Consider the following 16891-nt stretch of genomic DNA (forward strand, 5'->3'; position numbering starts at 1 on the left):
ACTACCTATGGACTGAGGTCTACATACTTGCCCCTTCCATCATGAAGCCTTCCTTTCTAGAGTCCTCTAGTCTATTTTGCATTCCAGTAGTGCATTGTCTGTATCCTATGGCTCCTACTTCACCGTCATATTATATTATGCATGTACATATGTATGTATGTATGTATGCTTGTTCCTGAGTCTGCCAAAGTGCATGCCTGTTTGAGTCCTTTACACAGACATTTTGCCAGCGGAAACAGACACAAGTGCTGTTCTCACATCGCATCCAGTGTGACCCAGCTCAGAAGAGCAGCTTTCTTACTTGGGCTGCAGCATGACTCCAGGGTAGTGAGGATTTTGGAAAAATTGGCTCTGCTTTGCTTCTCAAGGGTTACCACCCTTTGTGTTGATGTGTGTTCTTATGGTTGAGCGTGGGCAGCCAAAATGCTACTCTCAAGTAGTTTGGGGGCCATTAGCAGATTGAAAACCTTGAGATTACTCTTTACAAACACCCAAAATAACCCACCTAAAGAATCCCATGAAGTAACTGTGTGAACACTAAGGGAGGCTAGAGGTCCTATGGTCTATGGAGCATTAAGCGAGTGAATCAGAAGTGCTTATAGTTCTTTTCCCCATTCCCTAATTGGTGAGGTCTGGAGAAATTTGGATTATAATAGCACAGAAAACCACCTGATGGTAAAACTCAGAATTAGCCTTAGTGCCAAACCGTCTGTTTTCAAGTTTACTAGTATTTGTTCCATTTGTCTGTGGTTGTCTGTGGCAACATGCAGAAGCGCCATGAGTTTTCTCCACAGCTGTTTAGGGCAGAGAGAAACATGCTTGTGAGGAGCTTCCCTTTTATTAATGGAAATTGCTTCCTTATTTAGGAATTAAACCGTGCTCTCGGTTAGTTAAATGAAACAGTTCATGTTTTGTGGGCAGCTGACCTAAACTCTAACTGTTTTGTTTTTTAAAGAAAAAGCTCTTTCTTTTTACTTCATGAGGGATTCATTTGATTTGATATCATTGGACAAAGAAACTGGAGACAAGAACATTTTTTCCAGTGAGTTAGGTTTTTTAAAAAAAATTATTGTTATTTTTAAACCTAGTATCAATTCTCTCGCTGCTAAAAACATTGTTATCATGTGAAAAATGAAGAATTCACCCATATCTCTCTTCTCAAGACAGCTTGAAAACACTCTTGCTACCTTTTCCCAATTAGCTTTCTCTTGCTGAGCCTGAGCAAGGCTTTTGAGCTCTGCCTCTCTCACTATTAATTTATCTGCTTTGAAAAAATATTTGCAGGAGCTTTCTTTAGGATCAAATCATACCTTACTGCAAAAAAGAAAGTCCCTGAAAACTTCAGGAGATTTTTATTTCATTTATTCAATAAATACCTATTAAAGATCTATGGTGATTCAGGCACTGTTCTAGGCTCTGGGTCAGATCAGATCAGATCAAATCAGTCGCTCAGTCGTGTCTGAGTCTTTGCGACCCCATGAATCACAGCACGCCAGGCCTCCCTGTCCATCACCAACTTCCAGAGTTCACTGAGACTCACGTCCATCGAGTCAGTGATGCCATCCAGCCATCTCATCCTCTGTAGTCCCCTTCTCCTCTTGCCCCCAATCCCTCCCAGCATCAAAGTCTTTTGGGTACACAGCCATAAATAAAACAGACAATAATAATTCCTGCATATTTTGGGGAAGGACCATGATAAACAAAATGCATATGTAATATTTAGCCTAGGTCAGATGGTGGTTGTGCCATGGACAGCAATGAAACAGACAGAGGATGGGGGGTACCAGGGTTGAGAGGGACAGGCTTCCAACTTTAAACAGATTGGTTGGTGATGGCTTCAATGGGAAGCTGGGATTTTAGCAATGATCTGAAAGAGATGCGGGATTACGTCATACAGAACTCTGGAAAAAGAAGAAGAGTTTTCTAGACAGAGAAGTAAGTGCAGAGGTCATGAGGCAGGAAATGGCCTGTTCTATAAACAGCAAGGAAGCCTGAGTAGGTGAAGCAGAAGGAGCAAGGGGGAGAGTTCAGAGGCCACAGAGGCAAGGTGCTGAATGCAGATGCTGGAGCACCTTTGAGGTAAGTTTACTTTTGATTCTGAGAGGGGAAAGTCACTGGAGAACATCTGCAGAGTTGAGCTATAATTGTGCTTGTTTTACAAGATCCCTCTTGCTGTTTTGTTGAGGAGAGGCTATAAGGGAGCAAGAGTGGAAGTGGGGTTGCTGTATTTGTGATTGACTATACTGTTAATTCTCATTATTCACAGCAGTGATGGGCCATAAAGAGGCAGCAAACACTGAATTAGTGACTCCTGAACCATTGCTCCTAGGTGAAATACACGTTAGGTTCCTGTGAGCCTCTGGTCACAACATTTTCATCAAAAGATCAGTTCGTAACTTTGTTTTATGACTGTTTCTGCTCAAAGAAAAGTCATATTAAATACACATTTTTCATGTATCTTATTAAACACACATTTTTTTGATTCATTAATTTCAAATTCACTGCCAATGCCACTATAACTTGTACGTCAATGAAACTTTTCTAACATTTTCTCTGTTAAGACATGCCATGACCTTCTTGTACTTAGGAACATTACACAGTACTTCAGCACTATTCAGGTCCATTTTAAATAACAAAATCACCAAAAAGGAAACTTCACAAAAATGCAAAAACCTTGACAGTGGACTACAGAAAAGATACTTTACTGTACAAGAACTAAAATAAATTTGGCCTTAGCTGGGAACCTGAGTGTCAGGCAACTCAGCTTTTCCCCACTCTGCTCATGAGTGCATATGACTGTGAAAGTGTGGCAAGTATTGATTTTAGGGTTGCACAAAAATTCTTCAAGTGAGTTCTCAAGTACCGAATTGTGAATAATGAGGTTCTACTAAAATATTTTGTTGAGGGACAATTTTCCACTTTGTCTCTACATGTCTTGTGATGCCTTTTGTCTTGGACTCGTTTCAAGGATATTTGTCTAGCAAATAGCCTTGGGATAGAGGCAGATTTTCTTTCCTGACTGAATAATAAAGATGATGTCTCCATCTTGGGCAAAGTTTGGGCAGGTCAGTCCCTGTGTAAGACACACTATGTGAGCAGGATCTCTCTGGGCTTTACTCTGCATTATCTCCATCAGACCTGAGGGCAGGGAAAACTTGAAAAAATGAAGCGCACGTTGCTCAGTCTGCCGTGAATAAAGTTCTTCATTTCTGATCCAGGAGTCTCATGTCTTCTGTCAGCATTTCTGAAACTGTGATAGGGCTAACTTGACACTTGCAAGTCGTATAAAATCTCAGATCTCTCACAATTCTTGACATAATCACAATTTAAAATTTTGATTCTTAAAATATTTTTTAGAAACATTTGCTTACAAATTGAGGGGCAGGTGCATATCTATTGGCCCTTTCAAAACAGAATATTTCTCCCATTGTGTGATGGCTGTTTCAACTGAAATAGTAAGTTATTTAGTCCACAGTTATTTCTAATGCAGAACTAAATAGAGTCTTACTTTCTACTCTCAATATAAAATTATAGAAAATGTTCTTTTTTTCTGACTGTAAGCAATGTCTTGCAATATAAAAAACTTGTTTAGGTTACTACCTGTATCTACTGGCAAGTCAAAATAACACCATTTAAACATGGTATTAGTTGAATAAAAAAATAGTATAATTTGGGAAGTAACCATAATTTTACATATATAGGAGCTATTTTGACTGAGATAGCATTTTAACTGACATTAAAACACTAAGTAAACATAGTTAGAAATACAAGCTTCCCCTGCTTGTCACATGAGAATACCTTTGTTAGAAATACTTCATATGCATATGTTCTAAAATTCAAATTTAGTTATTTCAGAGTCCTTGTTTTTTTTTTTTTTTTTAACAAAGACCTCCAACTCTGGATCATCAAAAAAGAATCACTGGTACTATTTTTCACATGATCATCATAATAATGCTGCTATTGTAAATGTAAAATAATGAGTTATATATTAAAGCTATTTTTTTTTTTTTAGTAAATCAGAGATTCTATTACCAAAAGGGGCCATTATAGCCTTCCTTGGACTGCAAGGAGATCCAACCAGTCAATCCTAAAGGAAATCAGTCCTGAATTGGAAGGACTGATGCTGAAGCTGAAACTCCAATACTTTGGCCACCTGATGCAAAGAACTGACTCATTGGAAAAGACCCTGATGCTGGGAAAGATTGAAGGCAGGAGAAGAGGGTGACAGAAGATGAGATGGTTGGATGGCATCACCGACTCGATGGACATGCGTTTGAGCAAGCTCTGGGAGTTGGTGATGGACAGGGAAGCCTGGCGTGCTGCAGTTCATGGAGTCACAAAGAGTCAGACATGACTGATAGTCTTCTTTTAAAATCATATAGTACAAAAGGGTCAAATTTCTTATCTTGATAAGGTTTTCAATTTGAGAACTAGTGTCAGCATCCTCAGTACTGAGCCTTTTTAACAGTTAAGTCTAACATAAAATTTAAAAGAGATTGAGAAAGTAATAGAAATTCCCACTGATGACTCAGCTATGTTTGGGTCTGCACTTTGCCTGTGAATCTTCATTATATCTCCTCTTCCTGATGTCTTAGTCAAGGCTACCAATCATCTAGTGCAAAGAAATTTATGACAAAATGCAAAATCTTAAAAGCTTAAAAAATGGAATATAACCTATCCATCATCCCTTTTTTTGTAAGCTATGACATCTATCAAATTAATATTTTCTCTTTTCATTTCAGAAGTTTTTTTGACAAACTGAATTTTAGTATGTATAACATTTAAAATTAAATATGATATGATGACATTACCCTCCAAATATACAGAAAAGATTATTAATGATTTGTGGATGCATACGTAATCTATCTTTTTTTTTTTTTTTTCAGCCTACACCCACAAGGGAGGAAGGTGTGATAATTTTGGACACAAGCAGTAGCCACCATCCGGCTCATCCCCACCCAAGACTGTGGGACCTCCAGGCTCTTTAATTCATCTTGGGACTCACCTGTGAAAGTTTTACATGGACTTCTGTAGTTTCAGCAGCCATGTGGCCCCTTTCCTCCAGTTCTCTTATCCTTGGCACTTTTTTTTTCGCCTGACCCTAAGGCCTTTGGACTTAGAGTTGGATAAACGTGTCTCCTGCACCCGGCTGTTGCTGCCAGAGTGCTGCTGAGGCTGCTGTGCTGGACTGTCTCTGCTATGAGCTTAGCTGCTGCTGCGGGATGGGGTTTGTCTTATGTGTGTCAGTGCCCCTGTTTCACTGAAGGCTCCAGTGCCCTAGGGTCGCCATAGAAGTGTGGAGAACACCTTATCCACTGTATCATTCTCAGTTAACTGGCTGAAAACCTTTGTTAACATGTGCTCTTGAATTCCTGCACAAATTTGGGGTAAAAATAGTTATTTGAGTTGCTTTGCTCAGATTTCCTACTTGAAAAAATTCACTGGAGGTTGAGAATGATGAAATATTAAAATTGTTCTTGGCCTCTTAGCAATGAGGGCATTGCTACTGGGCTGGGACTCCACATCCCTGATGAGTAATTCTTTACTTGGAGGTAACTGAATGATTCTGGTCAGCAACTCTGATGTATATGTGTCTGTGTGTGTAGGGGGTTTCCCACACCAATAAGCAATTTTCAAACACCAGCTGGGTGTCCTATAGTGCAACTCACTTCTGACACCATCTACCTGGAAATAGCATCAGATTCCTCAGGTTAAGGGTTCAGTCTTACAAGACTTCCCCATGTCCCTTCAGATGCCAACTGCAAGTCCAGGTTGTCACCTGTGCCTCTGATCAACTGGATTGGAGGTTCCAATAACCCCCCTCCCCTCCTTGGGTCTGATTAATTTGCTAAGGTAGCTGGCAGAAGTCAGATAAATGGTTTACTTACTGGATCACCTTATTAGAAAAGGATATAACTCAGAAACAGCCAAATGGAAGAGGAACCTTAGGGCAAGGTATGGGGGAGGGTCATGAGATTCCTTGGTCTCTCCTGCATGTCACTCTCCCCAAATGTTCAGCAACTTGGAAGCCTTGTACTTTTGGGTTTTTAGGCAGGCTTTATTTTGTAGGCATGATCATTTCATTGAGCACTGGTAATTCATTCAACCACCAGCTTCTCTACTCTCCTCAGATATCAGTCGTCCAAACAGGTTTGTTCTCCTTGCACCCCCTCCTCCATTCCCTCCCCATCAGTAGGTACAGTCCAAAAGTCACACGTCATTAACATTATAAAAGTCACCTTCGTTGCTCTCATTACTTATGAAATTTTAAGATTCTTAGCAAATCTATGCCAGATGAAGACCAAATACTATTTCTCAATTATAAATCATAATAGCAACTTAGAATATGAACGCAATACAGATCTTACCCATCTTATGATGGAGCTTTGTCCTGGTAAACACACCTTAAGTTGAAAATATTTTAAGTAAAAAATGCATTTAATGCAGCTAACTTAATCTAGTACCTTAAATGTGCTCAGAACACTTATATTAGCCTATAGATGGGAAAAATCATCTCACATAAAGCCTATTATATATCAAAGTGTTGAATATCTCATGTAATTTATTGAATACTACACTGAAAATGAAAAATAGAATGGTTGTATGATTACAGAATGTTTCTAAATGTGTTGATTTTTTACTGTCATGAATGTATGGCTGACTGGGGGCTGTGGCTTGATGCTGCTGCCTGGCATCACAAGAGGGTATCACAGTGCATACTGATAGCCTTAGTAATAGAGTATTGTGGTTAAGATTACTGACTCTGGAGCCAGACTGTTGAGGTGTGAATACTAGTTCCATCACTTGCTACTTGTATGATTTTGGGAAAGTCACTTAATCTCTTTGTAATCTCTAGTTTTTTCATCTGTAAAATAGGCGAGTTGTGAGGACAAAAATTATAATATATTTAAAGCTATTTGAATAGTGCCTGGCTATCATATGTCCTATACAGGCTTCTGCTATTAAATGATTAAAGTGGTATTATTTCAATACTTTAATTTATTTATTTAACACCACTTTAATAAACCACTGAAGTTCCCTATAACTTTATACCCACTTCTGTTGATCATGCTCCAGATTTGTCTGTTTTTATTTTAATCTCCTTCCTCACTTCTGAAACCTTTGATTCATCAGCATGAACTGTCATATTTCAATTACCTACTAAATGAAGGTGTTGGACTCAGTCCCATAGGTTAGCTGAAAATACAGGCTTATTTCATGCTGTAAGAGTAATCAAAAATCATATTAAAAATTACTCTGAGCTATAAATTGCAAACATAAAGTGACGTTTTCTGCTCCTGAAAATCCCTGTCACTGCTGGAGGAAGGTAAGAGCCATAACCTTTTGGTACAGTATCCCACTGGAAGTAGAAATGAATGGGCCATTTCAGCTCAATACTCATTCTGAAAACGATCCAGGTCACTGACTCAGTACAAATGAAGTTCCTCTCTGCTTCAACTCAATTACTAATGAGCATCCTGATTGCCCTCAAAAGTAAATTGGCAGCTGTGTTAGGTTCTATAAGAAATCTGTATCTTAGGCAATCCAACTATAGATTTCCACCCTCAGTGTAGCTTCCAGATAATCCTCCTAAGAAAGACTTAAGTAGAATACTTTGAATAAGAACTCTATCACAGTAAATAAACAAATAAGAACTGGTGCTCTGGATATGAGGTTTTTGAAGTTGGGGCAGAGCTGATTAGAAATGAGAAGTCATTTTCCCCTAAATGATATTTTAGAAGATATTTTCCCCTAAATTTGTGCTTGAGCTTTTGAATGTATGGTTGAACCAACAAGTGTGCCATATTTACTTCTGTTTTGTTTTCATCTAGGAAAGACACTATGTTAGAAGGCATTGCTATCCTACAAAATCAAACACTGCTATGGTGGAATACTAAGAGTAGAGAAAATTTTTATGGTTTGGTGGGAACTCTTCATCCATAAGAGTGGTTCAAAGTCATTTGGTTGATCTACATTTAACATCAGCATTCACTAAATATCTGTAAATACATACAATGTCCTAAGTATATGATATACAATATTCTAAACAAATTAAAGTATTATAATTACTATAAAGATAAATTGAAATGAGCTTTTATTAAGATACAAATAAGAAAGAAGTAGAAGCTCAAAATTATAAGGAAACTGTAAATAAAAAGGGTAAGAATATGAATAAAATTTCACCTGAAGATGAAGAATTAGCTAGCTAAAGAAGGGCTAGCTAGCTAAAGAAGAATTTCTCATTTTTAAATAGGTGTTATTGTTATCAATGTATACTCCCTAGATGAAGGTTCTCAGAAGCCAGACTTGTATACCCACCACAGGCTCACAGCACACTAAGTGACAAGATACCGAACCCCTTCTCCCCCAGAGCAGTAAAACATCTATGAGAAAAGTGACACCTTTAAAACTACCCGAACAAAGAACTGATCATATGAACTTTTCTGAAGCAGTGAGAACTATAAAAAGGTCTAATAAAAATTGAACTTTTTAAGGGGTGTTTTATTGAAATGACAGCTAGAATTAGTTGCCTCACCTTTTCACAGCTGTCCTTTTTGGTATGCTAATTATGAGTCAAATATGAGGAAGGAAATGAGTGACTGGGAGTGCGGAATGTAGTGAGCAGTGTGTGAGTGAGTGTGTGTGTGTGAAGAAGGATGTATGAGTTTGTGGAAAATGTGATGTGTATATGCAGATGAAGCATTTAATTTTGTAATAAGCAAATCTCATTTGATTTGATAAACTGATAAAAATATAAATTCTCTGTTTATTGGTGACCTACCTTAAAACTTCCACTGTGTAATATCTACATATACTTTGCTGTATTCAATAAAGGTATCCTTGCATGTTGATGAACAGACTAAATTAGTTTTATTTCTAACAGATATAATCACTTGTAGCAGTTCTAAGCTGACATAAAGATTTTTCCAAATTAGTAACTGGGTTAATTAATACAAATAAATTGCTTAATATATGTTAGAGGTTTTCCAAGTCTCCCAATCTTTACACTTTATGGCACTTATTTTTAATGTCTCCATAGATTGTGGAATAAAACTAAGATTGAACATATTTAGTTACTCAATGGAAAATGGATTCAAAATTTTTACACAAAAACAGAATATATTTATCTCTCCTAACACATTAATTAGGAAGAGAAACACTTTACTAAAATGACTACTGACTGCAGTAAACCTTTTTGTTTTCCCTCAAAGAGAAATAATTGCTGTCTAGAAATGATTATCCTTATTATTAGAAAAAAATAGATATTTTAACAAAATTGTTAGTGCTTTGACTTTGCTAGATACAGTAAAGATATGTATTTAAAATATGATATATTCTGCATACTTTGAGTCATGTCTTTTTTATTTTAAAATCTCAAGACATTTTACTATTCTACATGGTATTCTTTTTTCTCACTTTGTTACTATTGTTGTTGTTGTTCAATGGCTAAGTCGTATTTGACTCTGTGCCCCCAGGGACTGTAGCATGCCAGGATTCCCTGTCCTTCACTATCTTCCGGAGTTTGCTCAAATTCATGTCCATTGAGTCAGTGATGCTATCTAACCATCTCTTCCTCTGCCACCCTCTTCTCCTTTTGCCTTCAGTCTTTCCCAGCATCAGTGTCTTTTCCAATGTGTTGGCTCTTATACTAGGTGGCCAAAGTACTGGAGCTTCATTCAGCTGCAGGATTGGTCCTTCCAATAAGTATTCAGGGTTAATTTCCTTTAGGATTGACTGGTTTGCTCTCCTTGCTGTCCAAGGGACTCTCCAGAGTCTTCTCCAGCACCACAATTTGAAAGCATCAAATTATTATTATTATTTTTTAAAACTGAAGGGCAGTTGATTTACAGTGTGTTAGTTTTAGGTGTACAACAAAGTGATTCAGTTATATATAGTATATATATATATTTTTTCAGATTTTTTCCCCTTATAGGTTATTACAAAATACTGAATATAGTTCCCTGTGCTATAAGTAGGTACTTGTTGGTTATCTATTTTATATATAGTAGTGAGTGTGTATATTTTAATCCCAAACTCCTAATTTATCCTTTCTTGTTTTTCTCATTTTATAACCATGTTTGTTTTCTATATTGGTAGATATTATTTTAAAAGAATACCTATTTATGAATAATAAAATTATGCTAATAAACATTTTTCAAATTAAATTTTTTTTTCTGAATTACTGTGTATTTCACCATAATCTTTTCTGTGTATAAATCTAGAGTTATGCTACTGGTCAGATGGTCTGTGAAGAGTCAATACATACCTAAAAACTATTAATATTTGTAAGAAGGCCAGGACAATGAATAAGTGAGATGATGACAGAATAATTTAATCTGCCTAAAATTTTTAAAATGTGATATTGACATTTAATTATAAGGATTCAAAAGAATTAAAAGAGCACGTCTTCATTTCAGGGCTTTAAATAACATTCAAATTAAACAATTTCTTTAGAAGAGATTAGATATTATTTCTGTAATAGAGTAAGCAGGTTATGACCTAGATATTTTGGTTGTTTCTTGAGTGGGATTACAATTTCTTTTAATTTTGCGTTTCCAAACTGTGGGTCTGTTAGATGGAAGTTTTCTACGTCTACCATAATTTCTTGAATATTACTTTGGAAGAGCATGTTAAGGAATATATGAACTGAGGCAAATTCATAAAGCTATATAAATGTCCTAAAGAAAAGAGCTTTTTCTGTTTTCCTCATCTTTGGCAATAATTAAAATGCTTCAGATTTCTGTATTCTATTAATTTACTTTTTTAAAAAAGATTTTTTTGATGTGGGCCATTTTTAAAGTCTCTATTGAATTTATTACAATATTGCTTCTGTTTTACAGTTTTGGGATTTTGGCCACAAGGCATGTGGTATCTTCGGAGAAGGCAATGGCACCCCACTCCAGTACTCTTGCCTGGAGAATCCCATGGATGGAGGAGCCTGGTAGGCTGCAGTCCATGGGGTCGCCAAGAGTTGGACACGACTGAGCGACTTCACTTTGACTTTTCACTTTCATGCATTGGAGAAGGAAATGGCAACCCACTCCAGTGTTCTTGCCTGGAGAATCCCAGGGACACCGGAGCCTGGTGGGCTGCTGTCTATGGGGTTGCACAGAGTCGAACAGGACTGAAGTGACATAGCAGCAGCAGCAGCAGCAGCATGTGGTACCTTAACTCCCTGACCAGGGATGGAACCTGCACTCCTTGCATTAGAAGGTGAAGTCTTAGCCACTGGATCACCAGGGAAGTCCCTAATTCACTTTTAGAAAGATATTTGGTATACCAATTACTGTGGCTTATTTTTTATTTCATGCTTTATGCATGAAACAAACTTTCTTGAAAATTAAGAAATTCTAAGGAGGCCCACACATAGACATTGGTGTTCTCTGACTCTAAAATTGATTTCTATGGTTCTTCTTTGGTATGCAGTTCTGAAGTCTGATTAAAGACGAAAAGTGAAGTAAAGAGCAGGCAAATAGGACCCAGGTCTTCTGCTGGGTGATATATTTAGTAACCTATCAAGAATAAAGGAGTAATGGGTCTGGAGTTCTGATTAGTTCCTTATAGCTTTCACTAACTTTAGTTTTGGTTGGAGCATGTGTTTTTATTATTTTCTTTGTTATTCAGTAGTGGATTTCAAAGGCAACATCCATAAGTAGAGCTTATTTGAATCCATGATTACTGAAAAGAAGTATGTAATACCCACTTATTTTCTGACACTGGGACAGTGAAATTTTCAATTGGGACCTCATCTTCTTCAAAAAATTTTTATTACATTTTTCTTCACGGGTTTTTGAACTCTATATGCCTATTTTATACTCCTACATTTTGCTGGCCTTTTAAAGCATCCATTTATATGCATTTATTCTATTTTTATTCTCTTGTATCTATTGTTTTATCAGGCAGTTTCAATATTCTGGTACGACATATGCCTTTCCCCTTACTCAGGCACGGTAGTCTGTAATAATAGCAATCAAGGCAGTTCATTCTGATAAATGTGTGTCAGAAAAAGCCTGCTGTGACTTTGAAATATTGAAAGTGACTGATAACATAATGTGTGAAGCAGAATAAATGCATACAAATGGAAGTTTTAGCTGAGCAGTCAAAAATGAACTAAATACAGTGTCAGAACTGGGCCCTGAAAGCTCTGCATGCCATTGGTTTACAATGGCAAATTACTAAATGTACTTTGCAAAGTGTTTTATGAATAAAGCAGGGGCCAGAGTTTTATCATTTCTTTGTGCTTAGGCTTCCGCAGGAAGCACAAAGTGATGTTCCCTTGAAAGCCTTCTGGTTTGGGAAGTCACAGAGTGTTGAAGAAGAAGATAAAGCACTAAGGGGCAGTTGGGAAATACGATGAGAGAGGATGTGAACACTGAACAGAGGACGTGGAAAGGTTGGCTACTGGACAGACAGACACATGGGCTACAATAAACCCACTTATTAAGAAACACTGGGGAAATAAAAGAAAATAAGCCTTGACTGACAATTTGCTAAAACCTGTCCTTATTTTTAAAAGCTTACTGACATTTAAAATGGAGCACTTGGAAGAAAGGGATAATAAAAATAAATCCTTCTAATATTTGAACATCGCATAGATGGCAAATAAAGTTTTCACGTATGTAAGACTCCCTGACTTTACCTTATTTCTTGTCAACTCCTGTTTGCCTTTGTGCAAAGCTCCTAATAAAATGAGACACATCGATTTCATCTAGGCTCCAGCAGGGACTGGTCTCTCTTCCAAGAGATGAGCTGCATCCTTATGCACTTAAAGGTAAGTTGTTTGGAGAGAGCTCAACTAAGCAGTCAAATAGTGAGGAAAAACCCCAAACCCAAAACGTCTCTCTCTTTTCCTCCATTTCCCCATCTTCTGCCCCCTTCCTCTCCACTTCGTTTTCTTACCTAACTATATTTAGAAGATAGTTTATTCTTCCTCAGGGATGTTAAGGCTATTGGTACACATCAAGAGGGTTCGTGAGTATCCCATTGGCAATTTTCACACATACAGAATAGAAACACTTGTAGGCAGTGTTATAAATATAGGTATCATAGAATTTGCCTCAATCCCTGCTCCTTTCCAAAAGTGTGGATGAATTTAGTGTTCACAGAACTCAGAGTTCAAGAGTCCAAGCCTGAGATACACTGGTGTTGGCAGGTGCCTTAGGAGATGTTGCCAAATATATTAATTCATAAAAATGGAATTTGCCTTCTCTGCGGGTAGAAATGTGGCTACTTTGTGAAGACTAACCACTGGGGTGGAAATGCGATGGTGTGGGGGAGGCTCAGAGATCATCCTAGCACCTCTGTCCTTGTGCTTTGTCTGATAGCTATTTTTTGTTTGTTTGCTCTGTTCCACATTGTTCTTTCATGTCTCAAGATTACTTTTCTCTCCCTTTCAATGTAACATCTCTCATTTGGATGACTGCAGGAACTTTCAGATTGGTCTCCCAGCTGCCAGAGTCTACTTCCAGATAATCAATAATCAACACTGCAGCAGAGTAACTTTTATAAAATGTAAGCTTTTTATATCTAATCTCATGTAAAAGGACCTCTGATGGTGTCCTGTCACCCTCAGGATGGAGTCTGAACCAGGACTTGGTGAAGGAGGCAGAGGTTTCTTCCCCTGACCCCCATGTGCCTCCCTAGGTCCATTTGCTGCCATCCTCTCAGTCACACTCCGTCCACAGGGGACCTCCTCCTCCTGTTCCTTCAGTGGTATAGTATGTGCTTTACTTCAGCAACTGTATTAATCTGCCAGGGCTGCCATAACAAGGTACCAAAGACTGGGGTCTTAAAGAACAGAAATTCCTTTTCTTGTAGTTCTGCATGCTAGAAGTCCTGGATCAAGGAGTCAGCAAGTTGATTCTTCCGAGTCTCGGTAGATGGCTTCTCTACTGTCTCTTCGTGTAGTTTTTCCTGTATGTGTTTGAGTCCTAATCGCCTCCTCTTATGAGGACATCGATCAGACTGCATTGCATTTGCCCTGGTGGCTTCACTTAACCTTAATTACCTCTTTAAAGACCTTATCTTCAAATGCAGTCACATTGTGAGGTACTGGGGATTAGAACCAAAAGAAAGGAATTTTAGGAAGACACAATTCAGCCCATAATATCAACTGACTTCAACTGCTCTTTAAATTGTTCAGTATCAGCTTCCCTAGGAAGCCTTCCTGATCCTTTTCACCAGAGTTCTTTATCTATTGCTTGTGTTCTCAGAACACAAATCACACAGAACAGAAAATACTCCTTTCGCGGGTTTATCTTTCCTGCTAGAGAGTAAGTGGCTTCGAGGCTGGGACTGTGTCTAGTTCACAGCTGTAGATCCTGCCCTGCGTACTGTCTGGCACATGGCAAGTGGTTAAAAAATACTTGTTGAATGGGACGTAGCATTGCTAGTTTGTTTTATTTCTTCTAATTTCAAATCCATTTACATTAACCTGAAACACATTAGGCCACATACCATATATGGCTGATTTCACTGATTGTGGCATGAATTGCCCTTTTAGTTCAATTTTAATTTTTATTGCATTTTAAGTTTATCTTTCATATTGGCCCTGTGGTGTGACTGCATCAAAACAGGCATACAACCAGGAAATTGAGGTAATGCAAGGTCCTTCATTCCATGTTCTGCCTAACAGCCATTTCATGGATTTCAAAAGTGTAAAAATACAGAAGAAAGGAGAGCTTAGGAATTCAAAACTGCTCTTAACCAGGTGTTTCATTGTGGAGCCTCTCTGTTGTGTACAGCATAAGCTCCATCAAGTGACCGAATTCCTTTGGAAATCTTCCTGGGCAATTTCACAGTTCTGAATTTTAAATCCTGTATTATCAAAAGAATGACTCCCTTGTGCTCCCTGCAAAACTACTGGTGTACACAAGGTCATTTTTGGTGGAGAAGAAAAGGAATATTCTAACCTGTGGGAGTGCATCAATTGGTTGCCGACTGAGTTAAGATGAATTTTCAATGTTGGCAAAGGATGTGAGAAACTCTGAAGGTGGTATGCAATGGCTTATTTTTTCATCTTTCCTGAAGGGATTTCTCTACTATCTTTTGTGAGATTATGCAGAATCTGTATCCTAGAGGTAGCTGGTTTTCAGAGAAATGATTTTACAGATGGTGGTTACAATGGCTACTTGAGACCTCAAATGTTCACCTTCCATCTGAGTAAGACACAGTCTGATAATTTTGTATTCAGTAAGTTGGCTCAACATGTCTTTGTTTCAGGACGGAATATTTTCTGCAGTGTGTTTATGAAAGGTTTCAAGGAACAATTCCTTTTATGAAAGGTTTCAAGGAACAACTCCTTTTAAAGCTTTGTTTGTTATTCCTTTAATTTTAATCAGTGATAATGAAAAAAAGCTTTGCTTGAAGATGTTTAAAAAGCTTCTCTTTGAACAAGCCACTTTTCTCATTTATTTTTTTTTACATTTTTCTCCATATACTGAAGGTCAAAAAGTTCTTAGATTTAAAGTAGGACATAGAATTCTGTGTAAAACATCCCCAAAGACTTTTTTTTAAAGGTAAGAAATTTGAAAGCAGTGTCAGCAGCATCAGCTTAGAAACTCCTGTTTCACATAGAACTGTGAAATAATACTGAGTTTTTAAAGCACCGAGTTGCTTTAAAAAAGGAAATAAAACTGGAATGGAGATCTTGTATAGCAAGTTGCTTACATACTAATCATTTTTTTTTTTTTTTTTAATCTCTCTTCCCCACCTTCACTCCTCCACAGTCATTTTGAGTAAGGGATATGTAATTCCAACACTTCCAGACTTCAGAAAAAACTATTTAGGGAGTTTGACTAAGGTTGCTCCATTTTTAAGTGAGGATATTAAAAGAAATCTGCGCTCATTTCCTAAATGATAGGATATATAATTCTCCAAATATAAGATGGCTATAATCTCAGAACAAAAAATTCTTTCAACTTAATTCCTCAAGTTAACATCTGTCTACATTGTCCCCCTTACTCCCTCACCTTGAGATGGGCTGGTAAACATCTATTCAGAGCTAGTATCTGTTGAAGGAAAGGCAATGGAAGTTGAAAAAAGTGACTAGATTTCACCTTATGAATAGGCCATTGAAATTGAGGTGGGAAGTTGAGTAGGAGTTAAGTGGAGAGGAGGTGGGTGCAAGAATGAAGGCCCGGGGAAGAAGCAGGCACCAGGACTAGACCTGTACCTTGGGTTACAGGTGCTGGAAAAGAGGGTGGGTGGTACAGGATGAGCTGGGAGGGGCTGGGAGAAGCTAGACAAGAAGAACTTTATGGGGTCCTTTGTATCTCTTCCATTTACATAGTGACCGACTCAAAGCTTACATATCTACTTTGCCTTCAGAAATCTCAAAGTTTTGGAGTTAGATTAGGATTTTAGGGGCAGAAGAAAGTACACAAGGGTGATAGTAGGAAAATCTGGAATTCTATGTCATTCAAACTCTGCCAGAATATAGCTATTTGACCATGTCCCATTTATCTCTCATCTAAAGAATTTTCTTTCCTTACAATGACCTTGATAAAGATGGCTGTGAAACAGATAAAAAATTACAACTCTTAGTTTCAAGAGTATATGGTTATGTGATTTTATGTTAACAAGGGATCTGTGTACTTTATGATGTCATGGAGAGGGAAAACACTAGGAATATAGCTTTGGAGATACAGTAGAGAACTTGTTTTTCTTCTACAAGCGCAAAAGATCTTATTAGTAAAATTTTTTCACCCTACATGAAAACTGGATAAAATTTAGTGACTATAAGAGACAGAATTTCTAATTTCAAGGAGCTATTTTGCTTGTAAAAGAAAAATATATTTTATTGGGATAAAGATAATGGCTAATTAGGAGAAATTGGCCAATTAGGTAAAAATGTGGAAGACTTCTATCTAATACACCTGTTAATACTGTT

At 37.5% G+C, this 16891-nt stretch overlaps 1 protein-coding gene and 1 long non-coding RNA gene across 2 annotated transcripts in view; one reads left to right on the forward strand and one right to left on the reverse strand.

Annotated features, from left to right (window-relative positions):
- GRID2 (glutamate ionotropic receptor delta type subunit 2) overlaps window positions 1-16891 on the reverse strand; it is a 1601453-nt gene that overhangs the window by 106440 nt on the left and 1478122 nt on the right. The window lies entirely within an intron of this gene.
- On the forward strand, window positions 1766-4882 carry LOC112447051 (uncharacterized). Its single transcript, XR_003035095.2, has 2 exons — window positions 1766-2079; window positions 4013-4882. It is a non-coding gene; the product is annotated as an uncharacterized lncRNA (long non-coding RNA).

This window comes from Bos taurus, chromosome 6, assembly GCF_002263795.3.
Source record: "Bos taurus isolate L1 Dominette 01449 registration number 42190680 breed Hereford chromosome 6, ARS-UCD2.0, whole genome shotgun sequence".
Taxonomy (NCBI): Eukaryota; Metazoa; Chordata; class Mammalia; order Artiodactyla; family Bovidae; genus Bos; species Bos taurus.